This window comes from Bombus vosnesenskii, unplaced genomic scaffold, assembly GCF_011952255.1.
Source record: "Bombus vosnesenskii isolate JDL3184/JDL3185 unplaced genomic scaffold, Bvos_JDL3184-5_v1.1 scf7180000014893, whole genome shotgun sequence".
NCBI classification, from domain to species: Eukaryota; Metazoa; Arthropoda; class Insecta; order Hymenoptera; family Apidae; genus Bombus; species Bombus vosnesenskii.
This window is the reverse complement of record NW_022883709.1, coordinates 153,029-179,665: the sequence shown is the minus strand read 5'-3', so window position 1 is coordinate 179,665 and position 26,637 is coordinate 153,029. Positions and strand designations below refer to the sequence as shown.

The following is a 26,637-nucleotide window of genomic DNA, read 5'->3' as shown; positions in this document are numbered from 1 at the left end:
TAACGTCCGCGGCGGCTTGGGGGGAATGGGGTTTGAATACTTTTGACAAGTGTTTTGCAAACAGGTCGGCTTTTTCTATGGGGCTTCGCGCCCATCCACCTTGCGGACGGCGGATAGGTGGGATTATTTGTGGGGGGCGTGTGAGTTTCCTGGAGGCCTTCCATAGTGAGTAGTTGGCGTCGGCTGTGGGGGATAAGCTGGCGAGGTATTTATGGAAACAGTCGTTTTTATAGTTTCTTAGGGTTCTGGATAGCTTTCTAGTTGCGTTGTTAAGTTTGCGTTTGTCCTCCGGTGTTCTATGGGTCTGCCATACTCTTCTTAGTCTTCGTTTTTCTGCTATTTTTTTTAGTATGTAATGGGGATATTCTTGTTTGCTGTTAGATGGCTTTGTCGGTGTGGAGAGGCGGATTGCGTTTATTATGCTCGTGTTTAAGTATTCCGTGGCTGCTTCGATATCTTCCTTTGTTTTTAGTGGGGTGAAGGCTGAGGTTGAGTGTGTAAAGACTTCTCTGAAGAGCTGCCAGTTGGTGTGTTGGTTGTGAATGGTGCCATTAGGTGTATTCTCGATGATTGTTGAACTGACTGTTGCTATCACGGGAGAATGATCAGAGGATAGATCAGCCGAGGAGTTGATCTGGACGTGTCTTGATGGGATATTTTTAGTTATGAAGAAGTCGAGGAGGTCGGGTATTTTGTTGGTGTCAGTGGGCCAGTATGTGGGTCCGTATGTGGTGAGGTAGTTGAGGTTGTTGTTTGTTATGCTGTTTAAGAGGTTTTTGCCTCTTGCTGTAACCAGTCTGCTGCCCCATTGGATGTGCTTGGCGTTATAGTCTCCTCCAACTATGAATCTGTTGCCCAGGGTGTCCAGGAAGTTATCAAAGTCTTCTTTGGCGATGGAGTGTCTGGGAGGGCAGTATACTGCTGAGGTGGTGATTGAGCCATGACAGTCTTCTATTGCTACGTTTGTTGCTTGGAGGTAGTCTTTCTGGAATGATGGGAGTTCGTAGTGCTTAATACTTGCTTTGATTATTATTCCGGTGCCACCGTGGGCCTTTCCGCTGGGGTGTTGGGTATGGTAGAATTTGTAACCATTTATTTTCAGGTAGCTCTTGTCGGTGAAGTGGGTTTCCGACACGAGCATTACGTCGATTTGCTGGTGTTTTAAGAAGAGTTCTAGTTCAAGTTTGTGTTGCGCTAGACCGTTGGCGTTCCAGAGTGCTATGCGCCTTGGTTTTATTTTGAGTCGGGGCGTGCTAATTTTTCCACGATGAGTGTTAGTAGCGATAGCAAGTGATTTATTTGCTCCGATTGTTTCTCTATTAGCTTTTCAAGCCTTGAGGAGTTGTCTGTGTTTGGTGGGTTGGGGTCACTGTTTTGGGGAAGGTTCCTTTGGCTGTTCGGGTTATTTTGGATGCCTTGTACTGCTTGGGCAAAGGAGGTTGAGGTGGAGATGAATTTGGTAGGACTGTGCGTTTGGTTGGTTGAGGGGGTTGGGGTAGTCGTGAATTTCGGCGGGCTGGGTGTTTGGTTGGATACCTCTTTTGCTCTGAGCTTAGGGTACCTGTTCGTGTATAGTGTTTTATATGCTGGGCAGCCTTTGTAGTTGGCAGGGTGGTCCCCTTGGCAGTGGATGCATTTCGCTGGGGTTTCCGGTGATTTGGCGCACTGGTCAGTGGAGTGAGAGCCTGCGCATTTAACGCAGCGGAAAGTATGGTTGCAGTATTTCTGCGTATGACCGTACCTTTGGCACCTTTTGCACTGCACTATTTCTTTTTTCACGAGCGGTGGTTCGATCTTTACTATCGCGTTCATTAGGCGACTGATGTTGTATATTTCCTTATTGTTCGGTTTTTGTTTAATGTCTAGGAAGAATAAGGATAACGGGTCTTTCGAGACTCTATGCCTTATATTACTTACGTTGACGACTTCGTGGCCGAGTTTTGAGAGTTCGTATTTTAGTTCGTCTATATCTGCTGAGTGGTGTATGTTTCGTAGGACCACCCGGAAAGGCCTTTCCTGTTTAAGTTGGTAGGTGTGGAAGTTGGCGTTCAGGGTCCTGAGTGTCTTGGTGAGTTTTCTGTAAGCTTCTGGGTTCGTCGGTAGTATTTTCACCTTGTTGTTGCTTATCTTAAGGTTATATTCCTCCTTGCTGGTATCTCTCTCTAGGGACTTGGTCATTGTCTGTATGTCAATGACGTCGTCCACAAAAATTGGTGGGGGAGGGGGGATTCTCTGTGAGTGTTGGTTTGATGGCGGTTCTACGATTTCCATGGCGTCGTTTGAGGATTCCAATACGGCGAACCTGTTGTGTGTGTTTATTTGCGTTGCTGGTTCTATTTTCCTCTTCTTTGTAGTGTTAGCGTCGTTAGTGCGGAGAGTTCTGCTACACTTCTGCCACGGGGGGGGTAGCTCGGGGTAGCTGCGAGTCTGCTCCGGAGAGCCTGGTCGCGGTTGCTGGGCCATCATCGAGCTAGTTAATTCGGAATGAACAACTAGTCGTGAGGCTGTGAGGCTAGTATTCGTGTTGGGGTTAGGTGCGTGGGATTTTCTTCTCCCTAGGGGGTAAGGGGCACTTAGCTGTGTTCTCTTTCGACGTTTGGGCGACACGTGTTGTTTTCGAACTACGCTGGGCACTAGAGACACGTCTGCACGCTTCGGCACTCCACAGCGAACTGATGAGAGAAAGTTGCTAGCGGGAAGCGTCGTTCGTGAGAAAAATAGATTTCCCCTATCTTCCCGTAGTTGGGATAAAGACTTTGTCTGTTTGAAGGACTTTAGTTAACTAAATCTTGAGATTTGTAATGGTTCCTCAGGTTAGCTGAACATGTACTGTTAGGATGCGTCGACATCTGGTAATCATCTTACCCGAAGAATAGGGTCTGCGTGTGGCGAGCCACGGAACAGAAACTGTTGGAATGTATACTGTCGAGTGTTCCTACAACTATTTCTTTTTAAGGAGAGCTATACTATTACTCCATACCTTTGTTAGACAAAACGTTCATCCCTTGACCGCGGCTACATTCGGCGACTGGTTGTCGCCTCGAGCCGAAGCTCATTATCACAAATCTCGAACAATTATGATCGAGTTAAGTTATAGAGGCTAAAATATTGTTTTATTATATATCATATACTATTATTATTGACACCTCCAATAATACACATGTTGTTCTATGCGACAAAATCGTAGAGCAACACATAAGGTATAAAAGTAAAGAAATTACAGGAAAATAACACGAAAATTAGCAAAATTACATAAGGAATTTCAAAAAATTTTTCCAAACTTAATATTATACAAGAATAAATAGCCTTGATTCACACATAATCAATACAACACAAAAATATCTGATAGTTCCAACAACATTTCCCTAGTATATTAAATTTATTGATTTATAGAATGGCTAGATTTTAATACCGAACAGATAGAATCTTCCACTTTATTTTAATTATAATAAACAATAATGAAAAGATTACACGGATGAATAGTTTTCTTCCATATTATATTTCATAATAAAAACAGAATATTATAATGTTTATAGTATTTCATTAGAATTCTTAGCGTTAATTAATAATTCATTTCGATAATTATTCGAATTAACATTATTCTTTATTTCTTTTATTCTATATCACATATATTTATTAAATAATAAATATTTGTTCAAATCGAATATGCCATATAATGACGGAAATTTTTCGATAATTATATAAAATGCTAAATTACTTCTCAATCGGATAATAATATTTGGTTTAATATTTTTTATTGTGTATTTTCAGGTACTATGTGGATACTCAGGTGATAGATCGGATAATGGGTGGATAATAACCATTCTACAGCTTTAGTAAGTTAATCAATTCGTTAAATGATTAAAAATATTTTCTCATAAAAACAAATATGCATATTAGTTTCTAAAAATGAAACTTTATACATTTTTATTCCATGAAAAAATTGCTGCTATCTTTTTCTTATTCTTGCATATCTTACTTTGTGCATAGATGTTTCTATGAGTTATTAAAAATACAAGAATAATAAAATAATAAAATGTATAAAAGATAACGTAACCTCGATAAATAGTATTCAGACGAGGAAGATATATGTCGTACCTACTATTATGCGAGTTCATTGTCTCAACATAGGCATATGTAAATTATCTCGTAGAAATTACGATTACGACGAGTTAGCAAAACATAAATTACGACAAATCATTGGAAATCTTGTATTAATTTTGTTTAAAGCTTTTGAATCTTGAGATAAAGTTTAAGAAACTTATTTTCGGAAAAAAGCATCAAAAATTTTAAAAAATTTAATAACTTAGTAAATTGTAGTGCGTTAAATTTTATATACAAAAGGCGATTTATAATTTATTGTATATTATTCGAAAATATTTTATTTGACAAGAGTAAATTAAAATTCTAAAAATAAGTTTAAAAATATTCTCGAGAATATCGATTACTAATATAGTGAAATGTTAAAATAAAAAAATTTAATAAATTGAGGTGAATTATGTTTCGAAAAAGCAAAATAAACAAGAATAAAAAGATGAATAGAATCAGATACAAAATACAAAAGAATTAACAATATTATATTAAAAGTCGGAAGGTTAAATATGAAAATAAAGAATTTATAATATTGCCAGTAAACCACACATTTTACTCTAATAATATACACATGCCAATTTAAAATACATAAAACTTAATTGTCTATTTACAAATATAAGAACACATATATAAGAATATTCATTTATACGTTTGCTATTAAACAATCCAATTCAATTCTTTGATACACTGAGGATACAATACCAAACTTTTAAGCAGTAGGTGTATATTATGATATTCACAAATAAAAGGTATCATTGGAAACTTTACTCTGTCTACAATAAAGTTACTCATCTCTCGAGAACAATTGAATTAAATAGCGGAGCGAAAGTTATCGTAACAAAGCAAATGTATCGAACGAACAATGGAAATACAGAAAACTGATAAGAAATAATGCACGTGTTGAGTATCCGGGTATAACATATGCGATTATACGATTTTAAATTAACTATATACATACATAATGCTAGTCAACGTTTAGTTGTTTTATCAGAAACGTTGGCGAATAATGTTCGGGAATTATCGAAAACATGTTTTCGTTAGTAAGTTACAGGGAATTAATGTTTCGCTGTTCGTTATTGCGAGGAAAATGTTATTCAATAATATCGTGCAGCGGCGTTCATGCGATGTTGCGTGATTTAACGGAAGTATTAGTATACTTTGGGAATTTGTTCGAAGCATGATGTTATTAAATTCTGGGAAATTAACGTTCTACGATACAATGTTGCAGTCTTAAAGAATTAACGATGAATGATTATTAAGATGTTATATGTCATGTGTTTTTAAATGGGGAAAAAATTAAAGACAAGTAATAAAATTATCTAGTAAGAATAAGTTGATAGTATTTTGGAAATAATATTCTGTATGTATACATACTGGAAAAAAATTAAGGATAATTGTTAATATTGATAGTAAATTGTAGTGTACACTGTATTTTATAATCAAAAATATATTTTTAAGTTGAAATTAGAAGTAGTGAATAAGATTTAATGACTTTTAATATCTGAATTAATTTCTTTTAATAGAAGCCATAAAAAAGTTGGCAGAATATATATTTTGGAAATAATATTCTATAAATATGCATAAAGAATGTAAATATATTTAAAGAAAAAATTTGATTATATTATACGATTGAAAATCACTATATTGAATATTTACTATTTTTCCAAGTTACCTAGGCTTTTTGAACAGATCTCAGTTTATCAAAAGATTGCATTCTTTAGGGTCCGTCACGTTTCGGATTTCTGGAAATGTATCTTAATTTAAAAAATATGTAGAGTTACATAATTTCCACTTTCACATTTTTTATTACTACTCGATTTGTAGATTGTTTAGTTCGCAAGAAACATGTTTTTTCTACTTTCTGAGATTTGTTGTTATATACAGATATATTTCTTAGCATTTATCTTTAATTTCGAAACAACTTTTTATTTCGCTTGTCTTAATAGTAAGATATTATGCAATTATTTCAAATTATTTCAAATTATTTCAAATTATCCGTATTTGAAAAATGTGCGGCTCTAAAGGTCGCGAAACATAGTTATTTAAAATTTCCAAATTCGTAGTTTTCAAACTCTTTTCTCTCAAAATATCACAACCCCAATTCAGTGATAACGAAATTCTAGATTTCCAAGTATCCTGAAAATTTCCGATTTAAAATATCCCTATTTAGTGTGCGATGAACAAGAAACCTCAGCAACTAAAAACAGCATGGAAACACATGAAAAGCTATTTATATCCAAATCAGAGTTGAATATTATAAATAAGCGTTTGCGTAAGGGCAAAAAGGAAAGAAATTATCGTTGACAGCAGAGAGTGAAACTGAGTCCGATGGAACAATTTGGAAAGAAATAGATACAAGTCCCAAACCTGACAGGACATCAGTTCATAATATTTTTACGAATATGCTAAACGGCATATAATGAAAGAACAAGTAAAAACGGCATTTTATCTTATCATTGATCATCGTATAAGGGATCATATAATAAAATGTACAGAAGAAGCATTTAGAGTATTGGGGACTAAGAGGGAGTTAGATGCAACAAAACTAGATGCATTTATTGCTCTGCTATATGCCCGCGGTGCATATCAAGCAAAAAATTTAGATGTATCATATTTGTGGAATAAAATTTGGAGACCTGCATTTTTTTCAAAATGAGCAGGAATGACTTTGCTGAAATTATGAGGTTTATACAATTTGATAAGAACGAAAGAAGCCAACGTTTACGAACCAATAAATTTGAAATGGTATCTACAGTATGGGGCCAATTTACAGAAAATTCACAAAATTGTTATAAATCTAGTGCATACATTACTTTTATATAAGGAATCGCGGGGAAAAACCATACAATAAAACTATCAACAAGTTCAGCTTCATTACTGCAAGAAATTTGTCAAGTAGAAGATTGTAAAGGTTACAAAATTACGAAAATTTGTTTAAGATGCGGGAAATGTTTATGCGGCAAATGTACATTTGATAATAAGATAATTTGTAAAAAATGCAGCAAAGTTGAATAAGATATATCTCTATATAAATAAAAGTGTAATTCTATTTAAGTCTATAATTGAAATTAAACAAAAGTAAATTTGGACGAAATTTTATGAAAGTTCATCATTTTATATACATTTAGTTATAAATTAACCATTATCTAAGTTAAATCATAAAAACTATTACTTCTTTAATCACCGGTCATTTTGACCGCACACGGTAGAAATAGGTATACACAAAATGTCGGTAGGTTTAGCGTTAATTATCTCCCATATGTTATGATTTATCACCTTCTGCCACTATTTATGATCGCACCCTCAATTGAAAAATTCTCGAATTTCATATTAATGCATGATTTATGTACCATAAAACTATACTAAAATAATTTCAAGAGTATCCTATTTTATCATATTTACTACTCAGGAAAAGAATTTACTACTGCATGGCTGACGTGCGTAAAACACATAAGCGGATCGTAAACAATATTGTGAAAACACAACAATTTTTTTATTCGTTATATGACAAACAGTTTTTAAAAAGTTTGACGTTCTTCGATTTTCGATCGCATCTCTAATAGCATTGCACTATGTTCCGACGTTTCGCGAATAAACCAGTTCACTTCTTGAACGCAGACCTGAAACTATTCCGACCAGACCTTCCGGACACTGAATTAGACAGTTTCAAGTTTGCTCTGAAGAAGTGAACATTTCTGTTCACGAAATAGAGAGCAACGTACTATTAGAAATACCATCGAAACCCGAAGAACCACAACTGTGTCATTAAATACACATTGTAGAAGTTTGAAATCTAAAATTTTAAAAATACTTTCATATAATATGATCTTAGATATAGAAGGACAATATGTATGTAGGCATAAATAATATAAGGATATTCAGGTTATAGTGTAACTTAAAACCTATTGCCTATTTGAGGATGGCGGGTTGATCCACATTCGCTTACACCAATGTTTTGTACATTAATAGTATGAATGCATTCGACATATCACGCAATAAATGTTGTGACTGTGCTATATTAGGAAACATACAGTGATACACGTAAGTATTCGGATACTTACTATAGAATCTTTTTATCAATATGTTATGTACATTATTCGAAACTTTTTGAAATTTTATTAGCACTGTAATGAGATACGAGTATCATGATTAGGATAGTAAAATTTGAAATCAATCCGAAAATGCAAATATGCACTTAGTGAAAAAGTAATATGCAGCAGGAACAGTATCTTAAACATACAATTAATTCTAAATATAATTTCACTATATACTGTGGTTTAATATGTAGTGAATATATGTGGTAAATAATATAGTGAATAGTTGACTGTTCAAATACTTTGCTGATCTCTGTGAAATGTATAATATCCAATTAATAACTTCCATATATGTTTTTAAATTCGTTTCAAATTTTATCAATATAGTTATGATAGCCATATTTTGTGATGGTGTTAATAAAGTTTCAAAAGTTTTATATAATATTCAAGGTGTCCCGCAATTTAGTCTATAAACTTTGCCAGTATATTCTATAAATAAAATTAAGATTAAAATGATATATAACTAAGTCCATAAATATTTTATTAAAAAGTTATGAGAAAAACATGAAACGTAACACTATATATATTGTACTTATGTGTGCATTTTGAAGTGTCTTTTGGTTTTATCAACGTAAGATTTATATCAAATTTCATATCGATTATGTCTTGCTTCTTTACAGCGTACATTCATCGTTGTATAACTCGATAGAATTAGGCACAGAAATATTAAACATGTGTATCTTCTATCAACACGTATCATGAACATTATGTATCTTGTTTCTTTCTATGAAGCATTTATCGACTTTTTGCTATATGACATTTTATTTTTAATTTTACCTATAAAACACACTGGCAAAGTTTGTCTATTAAATGTGTCTGTGGAATAATCTGTATAGATACATAACAAGTTTTCGACAACGTTTGAATATTTTTATGAGCCACTCTAGGTATGTTATTAAATGACATCAGCATGCACTCTAGAGTTGCAAAATTACGTAATTTTATTCTCGAAATATTCCAAAACCGACTATCTTCGGTTATTCTCCGATTTCCCATTTTCCATTCTATTATTCACTCAGCATCAAAATTTAAATCTCTGGGACAAGTCAGCATCGGAGGTAACGTCTTCGAAGCATCAAAACGCAACGTCACGTCGCATCGTTTCGATTCAAGTGTCGTATATACATAGAACAGAGTTAGTATTCCTCTCAAGTGAATAATAGCCAATCGAATAGTCATAGGTCATAATAAAACGAGCAGTTGGTCGTGGCGGTATTAGCGCCTCTTTAGCACACGTCGCTGCGCTCTTTAAAACCGAAAAAATCGCGAATTGGTGATCTGGCAGTGTTTTCAATTCCTCTAAGAGTGGAAGGAGTCGATTCATGAGCATCTTTCCGAATAGTTTTGGCAAAGTGGGTAGAAGGCGAATTGGGCGATAGGAGCTACTTCCGTGTATTGGTTTTCCGGGTTTAGGGATGACAGTTATCATTAATATTTTCCAGGGCTTCGGATAATATTCAAGACGAAGAATTGCATTGAAAATTGATGTGATGAGTGAAATCCCTTTTATAGGAAGTTCCTTGATTGCTTTATTACTTATTTGGTCATGCCCCGATGCTTTCCTGGGATTTAGATGACGGATTAATTCTGTAACCTCTAGAGAAGTGAAAGGTTTAATAGGAGGAGACATTTGGAAGGGAGAGTGCAGGTATTCCGTTATTTTGGGGGCAATATTGGAGGAATGAGGTTTAAATACGTTGGATAGGTGTTTAGCGACAGGTTGACTTTTTCTTTAGGGCTACGTGCCCATCCACCTTGCGGACAACAGATTGGAGGGATTATTTGCGGGGGACGCGAGAGTTTCCTGGAAGCCTTCCATAGTGAGTAGTTGGAGTCAGCTGTGGAAGACAGATTGGCGAGATATTTTTGAAAACAGTCGTTTTTATATTTTTTGATGATTTTGGTTAACTTCCTAGTTGCGTTGTTTAGTTTGCGTTTGTTATCCGGTGTTCTATGGGTCTGCCATACTCTTCTTAGTCTACGCTTTTCTGCGATTTTTTTAAATATGTAATGGGGATATTCATGTTTGCTAATAGAAGTCTTAGTAGGTGTGGAGGAGCGGATAGCGTTTATTATGCTCGTGTTTAAGTATTCCGTGGCTGTTTCGATATCTTCATTTATTTTTAGTGAAATTGAGGCTGAAGTTGAGTGATTAAAGACTTCTCTAAAGAGCTGCCAATTGGTGAGTTGGTTATGGATAAAGCCATTAGGTGGAATGGTCAGAAGAGAGATCCGCCGAGAAATTGATTTGGACATATCTTGGCGAGATATCTTTAGTTATGAAGAAGTCAAGTAAGTCAGGTATTTTGTTAGTATCAGTGGGCCAGTATGTGGGTTCATATGTGTTGAGGTAGTTGAGACTGTTGGTGTTTATGCTATTCAAGAGATTTTTGCCTCTTACTGTGACAGGTCTGCTGCCCCATTGTGTATGTTCGGCGTTATAGTCTCCTCCAGGTATGAATCTGTTGCCCAGAGCATCAAGGAAGTTATCGAAGTCTTCTTTAGCAATGGAGTGTCTGGGAGGACAATATACTGCTGAGGTGGTGATTGTGCTATGGCAGTCTTCTATTGCTACGTTTGTAGCTTGGAAATAGTCTTTCTGGAATGATGGAAGCTCTTAATGCTTAATGCTGGATTTGATAATGATTCCGGTGCCGTCGTGGGCCTTTCCACTGGGATATTGGGTATGGTAGAAGTTATAACCGTTTATTTTCAGATAGTTTTTGTCGGTGAAGTGAATTTCAGATACGAGCATTACGTCGATTTGCTGTTGTTTTAGGAAGAGTTCTAGTTCGAATTTGTGTTGAGCTAGACCGTTGGCATTCCAAAGAGCTATGCGTCTTGGTTTTATTTTGCGACGGGGCGTATTAATTTATCCATGATGAGTGTTAATAACGATAGTAAGTTATTTATTTATTCTAATTGTTTTTTCGATTAATTTTTCGGGTCTAGAGAAGTTGTCTGTGTTTTGTGGATTGGGAACACTATTTTGAGAATGGTCCCTATGGGTTTTCGGATTATTTTGATTTCCTTGTACTGCTTGGGCATAGGAGATTGAAGTAGTAGTGAATTTTGGAGGTATTTGATTGGTTGTCTCTTTGGCTCTGAATTTAGGATACTTTTTTATGTATAGGGTTTTGTAGGCTGAGCAACCTTTGTAGTTAGCAGGATGGTCTCCTTGACAGTGGATGCACTTCGTTGAGATTTCTGGTGATTTAGTGCACTGCTCAGTGGGAAGTGTACCTGCGCATTTGACGCAACGAAAATTATGATTGCAGTATTTCTGCGTATGGTCGTACCTTTGGCATCGTTTACATTGCACTATCTTTTTCTTTATTAAAGGAGATTCGATTTTTACTACCGAGTTCATTAGTCGAGTTATGTTATAGATTTGTTTGTTATTTGGTTTTTTTTTAAGTCGATGAAGAATAGGGATACCGTGTTTTTTTAGACTTTATGTATTATGTTGCTGATGTTAATTACTTCATGACTTCAAGTTTAAGGAGTTCGAACTTCAGTTTAGTTCAGTCAGAACTTCGGGTAGAGTTTTGGAGCGTTAGAATTTTTCACTAATAAGGTAGGGAACACTTGGATTATGTTTGCTTCGATTCACTCTCGATGGATGGGCGTCACGTGTTGTTTTGTGAATTTCACAGGGCACTAGACACACATCTGCACGCTTCGTCACTCGGATTGGAATTGTGACCCTTTCGTTGATAATCTTTACGTTGTCAATTTCCACATTATACGGAACAAGAGATTTGAATTTTCTTAACTCTGTTGCGTTCTTCCGATCATTTTCAGTTCAATTAAATTCTTCTAATATTATAAAATATCTCAAATTTGAGCAAAATATGGAAAAATTATCTGTATAGGAGCGAATCGTGCAGTATCGACCAATCTAAGTATTTTTGTTATAGCTTAAGCTAGAGTCGTTAAAAATCAACCTTTTTTTAATTAGTTTATAGTATAAATTGTAATTTGCAAGAGTAAAGCTGTTGTAATTTGTAGAACACGAAAAATTGTCGTTCAGTACCGACAGATATTTAATTAGTAAACTTTTCAGTCTAAATGGTCAATAATGTTAAAAAAAGAACATTTAGATGGAATACACATTTTTATTCGATTTTTATTTCTATATTATATTACAAGTAGAATAATTACTATTTTCTTGATTTGTGTATTCAATGCGTACGCAGTCTTTACATAGTTGGTTTTTGGAACGTTGAAAGCCTCAGCGGCCTTTGGTTATTTTATTTTTTAAGGTGGTTTTATTTTGCACTTATGTTCTCTGTCCATTTTCCTTCTCTTTGCTTTAGAATTTTTGACATTTTTCTACAGAAAAAGGTAAAAGAAAGATTAAGTGAATATCTCTTAATTTAATTGCAATTGTGAGTAAACAGATTTAATTTACAAATAAAAAAAAATTTAGTCTATACCAAGCCACGACTGATAGGTGGTAGTGGATGACAAACACATGGGAACACAAAGAACATGTACGTTATAGTATATACGATATACAAAAAAATTGCAAAACTGAAACTGGTGATTACACCTAATAAATTGTATATACGAGATATATATAATAAAAAAAGATTATTTACTCACTGGAGAAACAAGATACCAGGCCTAGAAAATAACTTTTAATATGAACGTATACGTTTAATGTGTCACAACAGCAAAAATCCTATATGATTTATCACTCTATTTACATTAAATAAATTAATTAAATATTTTCTTAAAATATTAGAAACTTGCTTTGTTTACGGGAAATATAAAAATCCAAGGACCGCAATAGCGTTAAGGAAAACTGTTAAGATGATTACATTGTTTCACTATGTTTCCCGAATTTTTATAATTTGTAAATTTGACGTTTTTATCAAAAATTTTGTAAATAAATTGGCTAATAGATCAACTTTATGTGTGATGTGCTGAAAGTTATTCATTTTGAAAGTTATTGCGAACTGAAAATTTCCAATATGCAAGTAGGTAAGGAGATGTTTAAGTTCGAAGTTCGGTTTTCTTTTCATCGGAAATGCTGTTTCGAACGAGTGCAGTTTGCTGACAGTTTGTATATTATCGACTTCGATGTTTGTTGTGTATTGGAGAAGAAAATAGGAACTTTTTTTAAACAGGTGAGAATGTTTTTCTGTTTGGAATTGACAGTGGCGCGAATCGAAAAATTTCAAACTGTTCTATTTTTTTATCACGTAAATCATCTTTTCATCAGAGGGCAAAGCTATTACTTGTACTACTATCTTCACTTGTTTCGTGACGCTCCATGGGAATATTTGAATTTTTCTAACTCAGACATACATACAAATATTTCTGTTCCACGAAAATATGTAGATTGGTTGCTTCAAATCATGCAGTGAAAATTATTCGTTTCAAAATTGGTTAGAAATGAAAATTTCCCAAATATAATGAGTATAATGAAATTTATGTTCATATTGTTGTAACTGTTGGATGATCCCAGAAGTTGGAAACTTTAGTTTCCACGATATTATTATAGTGGATTTATAGTATTAATGTAATGTAAATTATAGTACTTCGAATAGTATATAAAGATGATATTACGTACTTTATAATGAATATAATAATAATACAATATATTAATACTTTAATAATAACTGTATTAATAATATTTTTAAATATTGATATTTCTCTTTCCATTTATAGATCTACGCATATCAAATACCATTTATAGATTTCTCGCATATCAAATATTTTCTCATCATCAGAGAATTAAAAACTTTTTCATATCGCACAAAAAACTTAACAAAGAACTGCAACTCAAAAAATTTGTTTACAATTTTAGTAATTATTTAATTACTTTTATATTCAACATTTATATAAAACATATATAACGCAAATTTCTGAAATTACCAAGAAACAGTGGTACCTTCAAATTCTAAATTAACCTACTAAACTCAGACTCTGTGCTTGTCACAGAACTTGTTACAAGTAACTCTAATCAAGAAAGCTTAACGTAACATATGGAAGTTCGTCACGGTGAATACTGATAGATTTCGTGGTCATTTGAGCAGTCAGACAAGTTTTGATCTTCAGAATTGAATTTTCCTTCTGTGTGGCAAATAGACGTAGAAATAGACAAGGTCAGAGACCTTCAATAGCGTGATTATATTCTTATCTGTATCCCTTTGTCGACTAACTTGATTTGTCTGCATCTCCTGCGGACGATAATGGATCTGACTTGCGTGATGCCTAAAGTAATTACCACTTCGTTTCTAACATGGATCCATTGTCCGTGGAAACAGCAAACGTCACGGACTTGTAGTAACCGCTTTTTGAATTATAAAAATTGGTTTGACTTATATTTAATTTATTTTCCGATTGTAACAGTTTACTTAATTCGTTTCCTTTGTTTGCTTGATTAAATGCCAAGAATTAATGTTTTATTTTCTGTCTTTAATCTAACGCAAAGACACTAATTTTGTTTTTAGAAAAGATATTCAGTTAAATATTAGGGAAAAATAATATGGTGGTACTTGTGTGAAGATTGAGGATTGTGAATGGAAAGAGATTGTGTTAATAAATTTTCAAATTTTTACAAGTAACAAAGTAGTGGTTTTGGCGATGCTTTTAAATGAAGTTTCGTTTGTATAATTTGTATAGGAACTGAAATTATAAAAAGAATACGTGTACAGAAACATTCGATAATTGCACAAAAAGATTTGCTGTTTTTTGCATAGTTGTTATCCCTACTACAGAGAGAGGTTTCCCTGACGCACCGCGAAACTTGCCGATCCGTCTCGATCGAGTTGTGTAACATGATCCAATGTCAAGTATCGCTAAGAAAATACGTATGCAGATAGTAATTTAAAAATAAAACATTTTTATTTTTGTCTTTATCTAAATTAAACTTCTATTGATGTATTTGTGTAATTTTTCCGATTAAAATGAGTCTAAACACGGTATAATTTTCATTATATTTACTTATTGATACGTATTTAGTTATCATTTATTAGGTAAGCAAATATGCTCCAAATTATATCGTGTTTGATACTTTCTTTCTCTTTCACCCGCATCGTCCTTTTCTACGTTTGGCACTTCTAAGATCTCAGTTTCGAGGAATAGAATCGTTTCTATATCTCCATAATTGTAACACTTGAGCCCCGATTTTCGTGCAATTATCGAATGTTTCCTGTATGTATCTAATATTTGTTTTATCGTTTTCTGGTTATTATTAAATATTTGTCCAACGAATAATTAAGACTGAGGTATTTATAATTGTAATAAAATTAATATTGAAAATATGATAATTATAATAATTTAATCAAATTAGGATAAAGATTAATGTAAATAAAAATGGCACTAAAAAACATATGCACTGTAATATAATACAATAATAATATTACTTTATCGTTCTACAATATCCAATAAATTGTGGGTGTTATTTTATTACAAATAAGCTGTCTAATTAATATCTGTAACGTAGTTGTCACCACTGTTCTATAAAATCATGGAAACAAGCACTGGGAGAAAATTCTAGAAATCCAAATGGAGACGTTTGCTCTGCAACGTTAGTTATACAAAATTTCCAACGAAACCATCATACGTGTGTTTGCATTCGCGCTTTGGAGCTTTGAAGCAAAAACCACTTTTGCACGCGCTTGGACGCCACGCTGTCGCATCGTTCGCCATGAAAGCAAGCTTAACGATCGTTCAAAACCCAACGTTTTCTCAATGTATCGGTCTTTCGTATTAATCGATCGATTGCTAACGAATCGTAGTTGGGATTTGAATCGCTACAAAGAGACCCTTTAAAAGTGGCAACGACTAGAAAGTATCCGTTTCTGGATCGATAGTTTGTTCAACGTGAAAAATCCGATGGTATTAGCGACTTCTGATAGCAACGATGAGTGATGTTGCTTTGAGAGATTTCGTACGTTTTCGCTAAAACTTATTTCTCGATATTTGAATGTACATTGCTGGTCAAGAATTTGGACTCACTTTTGCAGTTGGACTTATACAAAATTAAGACAAATACAGCAAATATCAGTAAGAATTTCTTTCATTTGGCCAAATATCGTAAAAGAGCTTTTTAACGTTTTTAAACATCTATTGCACATACAAGGTAAATCAGTAAGAAGTATCTAAAATATCTGTCTAATATAACTCGTTACATATTGGCTTTATCGAAAAATGTATTAAATGAATTATATTGCATTTCAAGGGACCCATTGGATGAATATAAATTCATTTTTAATATCTTATATTTTCTACGATATCAAAGTGAGTTTGCATTTTTTAAATGGCACCGAATTTATTGTTAATCTATCCAGCTGGACATTTGCTACAAAAGAGTATTAACCTATTTATACCGAAAAACTATTAGTTTAGAAGATATTTTAACTTTAATTTGTCAAAATGTAATACACGAGAGACAAGGAAAGACGTAAAGCGGTATTCTTGTGCTTATATTATCTTTGTTTTACGTGCGTTATACTTGACAAATTAAAGTTAAAATATCTGCCAAACTAATGGTTTTTTTAGTGTAAATAAATTAATACTTTTTTATAGAAAATATCCAGCTGGATCGATTAATAATAAAATCGATGCCATTTAAAAAACTCAAAATCACTAATATCTTAAAAAATAAAATTACATTCTTCCGATGAGATGTTTGAAATGCAACATAGTTTATCTAAGACGTTTTTCGATAAAACCAATAGTTAACGAATTATTCTAGAAAGTATTTTTTATTGATTCAACCTGTATGTAAGTACTGTAATTTGTTTAGTTTAATCACTTATTTCAGTTCTTTATTTTTGTGAACACAACATACAACTTCGTATGCTAAAATATCTACATATCGTATAAAACTGATTTTTACTGTTGTGTTCCATTATAAAAAAGTTTATTATACCTAGTACCTAGATACGAGAAGAATTCGAAATTAAATTTTTGTTAGAGGATTAAATTATTGGATTGTATAGCATATGTATACAACATGACTCAGGCAATTAGGACAAGCTATAACTCTGGAACAGTGTTGCATCCAATTTGATGAAATTAAGATTGAAATATTTTTTGAACTAAAAATAAATATTTTCAGGTAGAAATACCCTAATATTTTGTATCGAGAAACGTATCGATTGATGTGTAAAAAAGTGTATGACTCTGTCTGAAAAAACAGAGGTGATTTTAAAATATTCAAAACGCATCCGCTTTCGAAGCACCTACGCCAGATCATACATCATTCGAAACCTTTCTATTTTACCTAACCTAACCTAAAATTATTTTTCATCTTCTAGCGTTTCAGTTTCAGCAATTGGGTAGATTACCTCGTGTACTGATACTTTCGCATGTATAGAATCAGCATAGTAATTCACATCTGTATTATATAAATTTAGAAAAAAAATGTTCAAACTCGTCAAACATTAGACAAAAAAGAACAGCTCCAAAACATGTAGAGCTCGTTGCAGATTGTAGATAACAAAGATCAAAATGCAATAGCGAACATTGAAACTTCTTGTGTGGACAAAATTATCGAGGGAGTCTGGGGGAATCACAACAGGTGTTCAGGAGCTGCAATAATCGTTGTAATGCCTTTGAAATCAAGTCAGAAGCTCGGGTTTTCTGCGCGTTCACATGCAAATGCGTTCTTCCGATGGACGGATCGCGTGTAAACATCGCGCGAGCGGATTACTCGCGTGTTATGAGCCTGTCATCGCCGTTAATCGATTTTTCCATCGTAGCGCGTCCTTTGACGAGTCGACCTCCACCGAGGTTTATTTCTCCTTCGGAATTCATCGACGGGGTCCTTCAGCATTCTTAATGGAATATCCTAACGAGATTTTAAATAAGCTCCCATTTTTTAGTCAATCTGTAGTTGTTATTAGGGAATAATAACAGTTTTAATGAGAATAATACTAGGGGTGTTATTAGCATTGCTCCATGATAGGCTTAAAGCACGCACAATTTGGAAGATTTTCATGAATAGTTAAAAGCTCGAAAATTTGTTAGATATATGTTAGAAAGTGTTCAATTTCATAAATGTAAAAAATTAGATGACAGATCATTAAGAAATTATTAATATCATTTATAACTGCTGTTTTATTTGAATTTATAGCCTAAAGAACCCATAAATTCTATACATATTACCATAATAAATCCATTAGTTATGTATTATTAAATTTCTTCCACATCTGTATTCATTGATTCTTTTGATAACTGTTTCAAACAATCTTAAGATTCGTATCATAAACGTTCCCATAGATTTCTTTGTTATTTAGTTTGGTGAATACTGTGAATGATTCCATAAATCAGATTCAAATTTTAGGTAGAGTCTTCATCTTAATTTTGCTTTAAAATTTTTCCATGAATTTAGATCAGGATATGTTACATTGATATTTTTTTTATTGGTATTCTATCATTATACATTGACTGCTTTTACCTTCACTTTTCTAAATCTTAAAGTATTCTGTATGAAATTTTACTTTTAAAGCACAAATAATTACGAGTTTTAATGTTAAAGCAAAAGAATTTTACAGATCTGTCAAAAGATATGCTTCTCAAAAAATACATTGTTAAAAATAAGTAAGAACCAAAACCTAAAATATTGTATTAGTGATACAATATTTAACTAATTTTGCGTTACTAACAAATTAATACATTATTTTGCTTTGTATTAATAATAAATGCTACACTCCTAAATAAAATAAAATATTTAAATATTCTTTATCTAGTCTGTTGAGCTAGTTTATTGAGGCTATAAAATGTTGAATAAAATTTTCAATGCTATGTACGAAGACTGATTGGGTGTATTTACGATTCAAAAAATCATACCAAAAATGGTTGGCAGTAATACTCAATTAATTGACCAGTACTTTTAAGGAGTGAATTTCCCAAATCAATTGATACCACTCGTTAATTGAAAAGAGTCCACAGTTTTTCGTTTTGACGCGTATGATTTCTCAGGGTCAAGAAATAACACCAATCAATGAAAGCGTCCGACCATAACACAGTGGAATTTCCAGCCTTATTATTGTCGTTTCGTTGGTGAAATATGTGTCCTTGACGTAGAAAAAAATTTAATACCGTTCGCTGGGAGAATTTCATTGCGAACGAAAGGGGAAGAAACGAGGAAGTCGCGAGACTTTCCCCACGTGTCTTCCGGGTCATTTCTATTCCGAACTTTATTTCATCACTGCACTTTATCTACAAAGATAGCAATTTAATCGCAAGCAAAACATACACATTTATCGAACTACAATTCCTTAAATCTGAATTACAGTTACAGTACAATTTCAATGATATCAGAGAATTGATTATTGGAACATCGATCAACCAAACTGGGGATTGCCTACTGTAAGAAGTGTTAAAAAAGAAAAATAGAACCTGCAAAAATTATTATATTTCAATTTAACCATTTTTCGTTTAGCTTCGATATTTATAAAATAATTCAGAAAATTATTCGATTATTGAAACAGCGTATAGTATAATTAATTTGAATAATTAAAGTTCATTTTACATTCCACGTCTGTAGAAATTTCTCAACAAGCGAATTTCTTGATTACATTATATTCAAACCTCTTTCTTTCTTATTCAGTTAGACTTTTCACATTTCTTCAGACAATTAAAGTCATCCATATCTTAAAGGTTTTTGAATAATATTGGAAAATCATCATCATAAATTAATTTTCTTTCAATATTAATTTGATTGGAATGAAATTTTTGCCAGTATGAGCCTTTTGACATATTATTCTTCATACTTGATGCTTAATGAAGGATTGTTGAAGAATTACAATTAACATATTCTTTAATCCTAACAATCATGATAATAATCTTCTAGGAAAGTGAGTCTAGTGTCTTTTATTCTAATCATCTAGTTGCACTGTTCAAACACACTAACGTTATATATATATAGCGCAAAATGCTTTTAAGAAATTTAATGTAATTATAAAAGAGTTATAGTTAACATACTTTTTGAATATAAACCAAATATTACTAAATATTTATCTGTAACAAACAGAACAATTATTTGGAAAAATAAGTTTCATTTTAAACATCTTATAACGTGAATATGTACAGAATGAAAAATGGTTTAAAAACTTTTATTCTTATAACTATTCACTTCTTAGATAATTGTAATTAACATATAATTTAATCATGACAATCATAATATGTGGTGTGATGCCGCAACTCAAGAGGTGAGTCTCGCTCACCACTTTGTTTACTGCGGTAAAATGGTGGCGTAAACTGTTTTTGGGGGTTTAGAAATTTGTTCAATAAATTCGTATATTTTATATAAAGCCAGCAGCGAAGCGAACAGCCGCTTAATCACTTGCGATATTTGAAAACATTAGTCCACCAATTAACTGGAGATTTTCGCCAGCCACACGATCGAGCCTCGACTTCAACCTCAGATTTCGAACATATCCGCTTGGATGGAAAGCTACACGATATTCTAACAGGAGTTACGAAGGACTGCAAAGTCTGTTTTCAGAGAAATAAAACCGGAAAAAGGCATCAAACGACATATTATTCTAATACTTGCCCCGACAAGCCGGGCATGCATCTTGGGAATTGTTACATGAAATATCATACACAGAAAAATTACAGAGACTAATATTTAAGAAATTATGTTTATAAAGGTGTAAAGATATATAAAGTGTTAAAATATAAAAATTTTATACATTAATTTGTGTGTGTAATGATTTTAAGTTACTAGTAAGAAATGCGTCAAAAAGACTGCGAAACGTCTCGAGTTGCTGGTGCGCTGCGCGAAAAAGGTCCCGAGTGCAAAGGGTTAATTATTTACAATGTATACTGGAAATAATTCCAATGTCCTTTATTTCGATCTGAAACTAAATTTCAGTCAACGATAATTAAGATCAACAAATTTAAATTAAACTAAACTGCCGTGAAAATTATCTCATTGAACTATGCAATTTTGTCCTCACTGAAAATTACGCATTGAAAAAGCATAATTAACGAACTCATGATTGAAAATTTTCCTTTCACATAGAATACTGTATTTGTACTTTAAATATTACTTTCAATCTATTTACCTATAGTAGATATTATAAGACAAACGAATATTTCTTTATTGTAGTGCACCTTCTCAGTCATTTTATCAGCTCTTTCAATAAAACATGTTCCAATGTTTACAACTGTTCGTGAAGGCTACTTTGATTTTTCATTGGATAGGAGTTCCTATAATAACTACAGAAGGTCAAGGTAGTACTTTTTATAAAACGTTCTTATAGCCCATCTTGTATATATACTCATTCAGTCAATCGCCTATTTACGGAATCCTCGTGACTGATAACGTTCAAATATTTAGAAGTTGCTAGTTCAGTGTGTGAATTTAAAGTAGACATAACCACGTAACAGAGATATGTATTTAATAAAAAATTTTACTACAATGCGATGTCTGTCTTTGCGAATACTATCAATCTATTTAGGAAAATAATCGCAATAACCGTAATAAATTATTATTATTACCGATAAGCTACTTTTCTTTCGTTCTTCGTACACAGTTCTCTGTTTACAATCTTTTATTTAGCAAGAATAGATTTTAATTGGAAGTGATTCATAACTAATTTTTTAGATGAGTGGATTTATTTGTTCAATAAATATATTAAAGACTATATAAATATGTATATCTAAAATATATAGAATGTATGATGTGAGAATTTTCATGGCAATTCTGTGAGATTAGTATTTTTAGCCAAATTGTAGTATAATCCTTTTAACCAAAATATGCTATTTATAGATCTTTTATTGCAAATTTTTTTCTAATTGCAAGGTGAAGGTTACATGATCATATAATTATGAGTTACAAAGTACAAATCGTCGTTAAATTTTCGATTTTTTTTCAGAATACAATGATTCATACATTCAAAGATATCCTTCAATTTCCTCGAAGCAACACCCCGAAATTACACTTTTAAATCGGGCTTCGAGAGTTGCGTGTACGACGTGGTCGATTCGCTAGAAATCGATATTTAGAGCAATTCAGGGCGAACACCGATTGTTTCGCCTGCGAATTGATTTTCCGCGTTAACTGCTTCCCAACGAATCGTTCGATGATTCGATTCCAATCCCATGGTATTGTTTCACCAAATTCACTTCATCAATCTACGCTCCTTTTCTGCACGATTAGAGTTCTTTCTTTTTCTTCTTACCGTTTTCAGATAAATAAATTAACCCATTAAAGTTTGCTTGTGATTTCATCTATGGAAGTTAAAATCCTTTTTAACGTTACACCAGTCTCCTAATTCAATTCTTTTAATGATTCGCAAAGAAAAAAAGTATGAATTATACAAACAAAGTTGACTTCAACACATCTGAAAATACGTTTAGAAATTGCAAGATATTTACTGCAAACTTATGTGATCAATTGATGTACCGTATGAATAATCACTTTAAGCTTGTAATAAATGTCAAAGATAGACTCACTGAACACTATGATTCATTAACATCGTGGATAATTGTCTGTTTCAATGCCTTTATGATCTCTGCAAAATACATACATACTTGCACTAAATAACTTGTAACTTTTTTTATACATTTTCAGAGTCGCTTAAATTTTTACTAATGTAATCGTAATAATTGAGTATCATTGCAGTGCTAATGAAATCTCAAAATGTTTCGTATAACATACGTAACATGTTCGTAAAAAATGTCGACAAGTGTGCAAGTACTTTCGTGAAGAAACTACAGATAGATCTGAACAACACAAGGTAAGAAAGAAAACAAATACCAAAAACAGCACAAAAGGAGAACAAATATTTTTAGAAACGTACGAGCAAGGGCACGACGATGATATCGTAGCTGTTACAATCTTGCATACTTTAATGAAAACTCGCGATTTGTTGCAGGGGGTTAACGAGAAAACGGATTAAAAGAATAGTGCTGGCGTAGGTAATTCACGAATAATTACCGTTATCTTTGGTGCCAGAGGGAACAGCCATGATAATGTAATAAAAAACGACGGACCGTTCCGTTTAGAACCCTCGAAAGAGGCAATAACAATAAAATATTATGCCTTCGAGGAAGACAATCTCATAAAAAGCTGCGTTTACGTAGGTCTAGTTTCACTGAGAAAGTGGAACGAATCACGATTCTTATCGCGATTTATGCATGGAACTTTGGAATCGCGTTTAACGATTTTTTAAAACCAGAGGAACAGAGGGAGAAGGAGAAAAGAAGGGGAACGGACGGTTAGAGAAAGGAAACGTTCACGGTAATGGAGTTGATGTAACTTTGTTTGCATTAAAGAATCGCTTCCATGAAGGAAAGAATGATATTTAGAAGAATTTATATCCGACGAACAATTTGAGAATTTGCATGGGTGTAACGTTTTCGTGGAACATAGGTGTCTTAAGATTAATTTAATAACAATTGTTTTCAAAGTAGAATGGTGTAGGTCTTTTATTTTTATCTCCTATCACTTCTATATATTTCTGTGATAAGAGAAAACATTTTTGGAATATATATGTATATTTTGTAAGTTTTTGTTCAAAAGGCGTCTTTGTGAATAAAATTCTAGGCACAAGTGTTGATTTTTCAGTGTTAATCAATTTGCCAAGAAAAAATTGTAAGTTAAAATTACTACTTTTTAATTCTCCTAACCAAAATCTAAATTGGAAATTGTAATATGTTCACAGCTATTTCGTTCTTTTAACTTTTTTATTTATTAATATATTACATTTTCACCATTTCATACATTTAGAGTTCAAATGAAAGTTATAGATATTCAACACATTATCTTGACGGACCTAGACAGAGAACGAAAATAAAATATTTCAAATAGGAATGTAGGAATATTGTCTAAGTAACGGAAGCAAAATATCAAAAACGATAAAGAAATATAAAAATTTCTTTAATATATGAAAAAGTTCACATAAATTATAAAGTAAATTAGAAAATTTGAAATCTAAAAGTATTACTAAAAGATCTAACATAATATTGCTACAAATTCAACCACAAAATAAAAAGGAAATATTGAGAGAACTAATTTTACCTAATAATTTATAGACATGACAAATTAAAATTAACACAAATTTATTTCATTTTTCTTAATACATGCGTATACAGGAAAGAAAGCATAAGAAATTACAAAACAATTCGTCTAACATAACAAATCAAAGAAATCTAATGAAACTCGCCTATATAATAGTAATAATATATTATATAATAAATATAATAATGACTTAAGGAAACTTTTCTCAAATTTATTTTAATTTTATAATAACAATTACAACCTCGTTATTATATAGACATGGACATCTGGACTAAAGTTTCGTAGATTCTTATCACCGATCGGGACAGAAAGATGTACGAAAATTCGTTAATTTCCTGAACTAAATTGCTAGCTGCACTAGCGACAATGAACAACTACCCAGAAAGTAATTCAATCTAGCTCTTACTCCATCAAGATGCTTCTAGGTGCAATCTTGCGTTACAGGGTTATTGTCATAGAATGCTTCACACTGCAAAATCGGACACATGGTTTCTTCTTCCATTAGTCGTTCTAATCATGACCAATCGGTGAATGGAACTTGGTGTTCAATCAGTTAAAATGACTGAGATCCAATGAAATCTTAGTGGTTCCAAATTGAATGATTGTAGTTACCCTCAGAGCTCATCACTACTTTTACAGATTTTGTTCTCGCTTTTAATACTTTTAGAAGCGAAGAATTTTCTAAGTCGTGAAGGTAAGCTTGTTTTTTTTCTGTAACTACATATTAGACTTTGGACATTTTTGCATTTACGAGAAATTAAAGTACTTCTTATAATAATATTTAGTGAATGAAACAAATATTTAGTCAAATTTCACTTCATTAGCCATATTACCAAAAATGTGGTTTTGCGTAAACATACATAATTTACTAGTGATTAATAGTAGAAACGCATATTTTTAAGTTTTGTGCAGAATACATAACGCAATAAAATTTAAAACAAGTTTTATTGCTTTTATACAAAGAGAAATAATGAATGTCACGAATTAGCTTAAAATAGTTATTGGATATTTGTGATCCCCTATACTTACGTATGCATAAGAGTTTACTTTCATTATAAGTAGAGTACAGATTTTTATACAAAGTCATAATTTTATAAACATGATTAAAGAAATGGGATTTAAAGAAAAATTCATTTTCATTCTCTAAATATTATAACGAATATTTTCTTGGATATTTTTTATATCATAGCACATAATTTATATATATACTCTACATTTCTGGATGTTTAAGGTATCCATAATGTCACTCAATTATTTTAATGTACATATCCATTCAGTAATTATTTAAAATATGTTATTAGAAACATGATTTTGAGCAACTATTTCTATATACATAACCACCGCTCGGTCTTAGTTTCCGAGATACTTGTAAGACTTGCTGGTACCACACAGTGAATTCTGCCTATAATTGTGCGTCTGTCACAGAGTATGCGTTAGTATTGGCCGGCGGCCCCCTCACAAGGACCGGATAAAATGACACCTAACCCACACTTAATTCTTATCTTTTTATAGCTCATATAGGTTTGAGTTAGGTGCCATTTTATTCGGCCCGCGTGAGGCGACCGGCAACCAATACTAATATATATATGCTATCATAAATGCACAATTGTAGGCAGAATTTACTATAGTGATACCAACAGTTTTTTGCAAATATCTCAAAAATTAAAAGAGTTCGGCGATAACATACAATGCAAAAAATTGCTCAAAATGTTGATTTACAACATATTAAACAATCATCAAAATTCAAGATGGCAAGAGCTTTCTAAATAATTTACATTCATCCTGTAATAAACACGACAAATTGCATGTTTCGTTTAACTTGTCAATACAGTCATTTTAGGCGATTTCCTAACAATGCTTCGTTAATTTTTATTATTGTGAAAGATATTCTTTTTCTCATTAAAATAATCTTTGTATCACATAAAGGCAAAGGAATGGCTCGTGTACTAAATTCAACTTAAATTACTTTCTAGTTTGGAATTATGCTATATTCATAGCGTTGCAAACTGTAATAACCGTATTTTTAAATTCTATATTATAGCAACAAAAATAAAAATAAAACTTTTGATAATATATTTGGATGAATTCACGAGTAAGTATTTTCCTATCTAGAAGCTCGTATCGATCTTCCAAAACGAATGCCTCTATGTTGTAATTTTAATTACAAACAGTTACGTATCAGTTCACTTCAATAAATTGTAGATCCATGTCCTGAAATATTGACATTTACTCGTGGCTTGTTCGGATAATTTATGGCGACAACTAGCCCAGCCTGTAACTATCATTGATATATTTTGCAGTTTACGTGAATGTCACTCATATTGTTTGGACGAGTATTGTTTGTATTGGAATTCGAACTTACAATACCATACTTATCAACGTAATTCATCAATACTCCGTGTCCTTATAATCGCTCTGTGTTCTGATAATAGATAGATATTAATACAGTAGAAT

General features: G+C 32.6%; 1 protein-coding gene across 2 annotated transcripts in view; it reads left to right on the top strand.

Annotated features, from left to right (window-relative positions):
* Positions 1 to 3,780: 3,780 nt before the first annotated feature.
* LOC117240775 (octopamine receptor beta-2R-like) overlaps positions 3,781 to 26,637 on the top strand; it is a 130,712-nt gene continuing 107,855 nt past the window's right edge. The window contains exon 1 of one of the 2 annotated variants that reach the window (XM_033506815.1): positions 3,781 to 3,836. The gene's annotated coding sequence lies outside the window, so the exon portion shown is untranslated. The remainder of the gene's footprint in view (positions 3,837 to 26,637) is intronic. The other variant, XM_033506816.1, reaches the window with a different exon arrangement.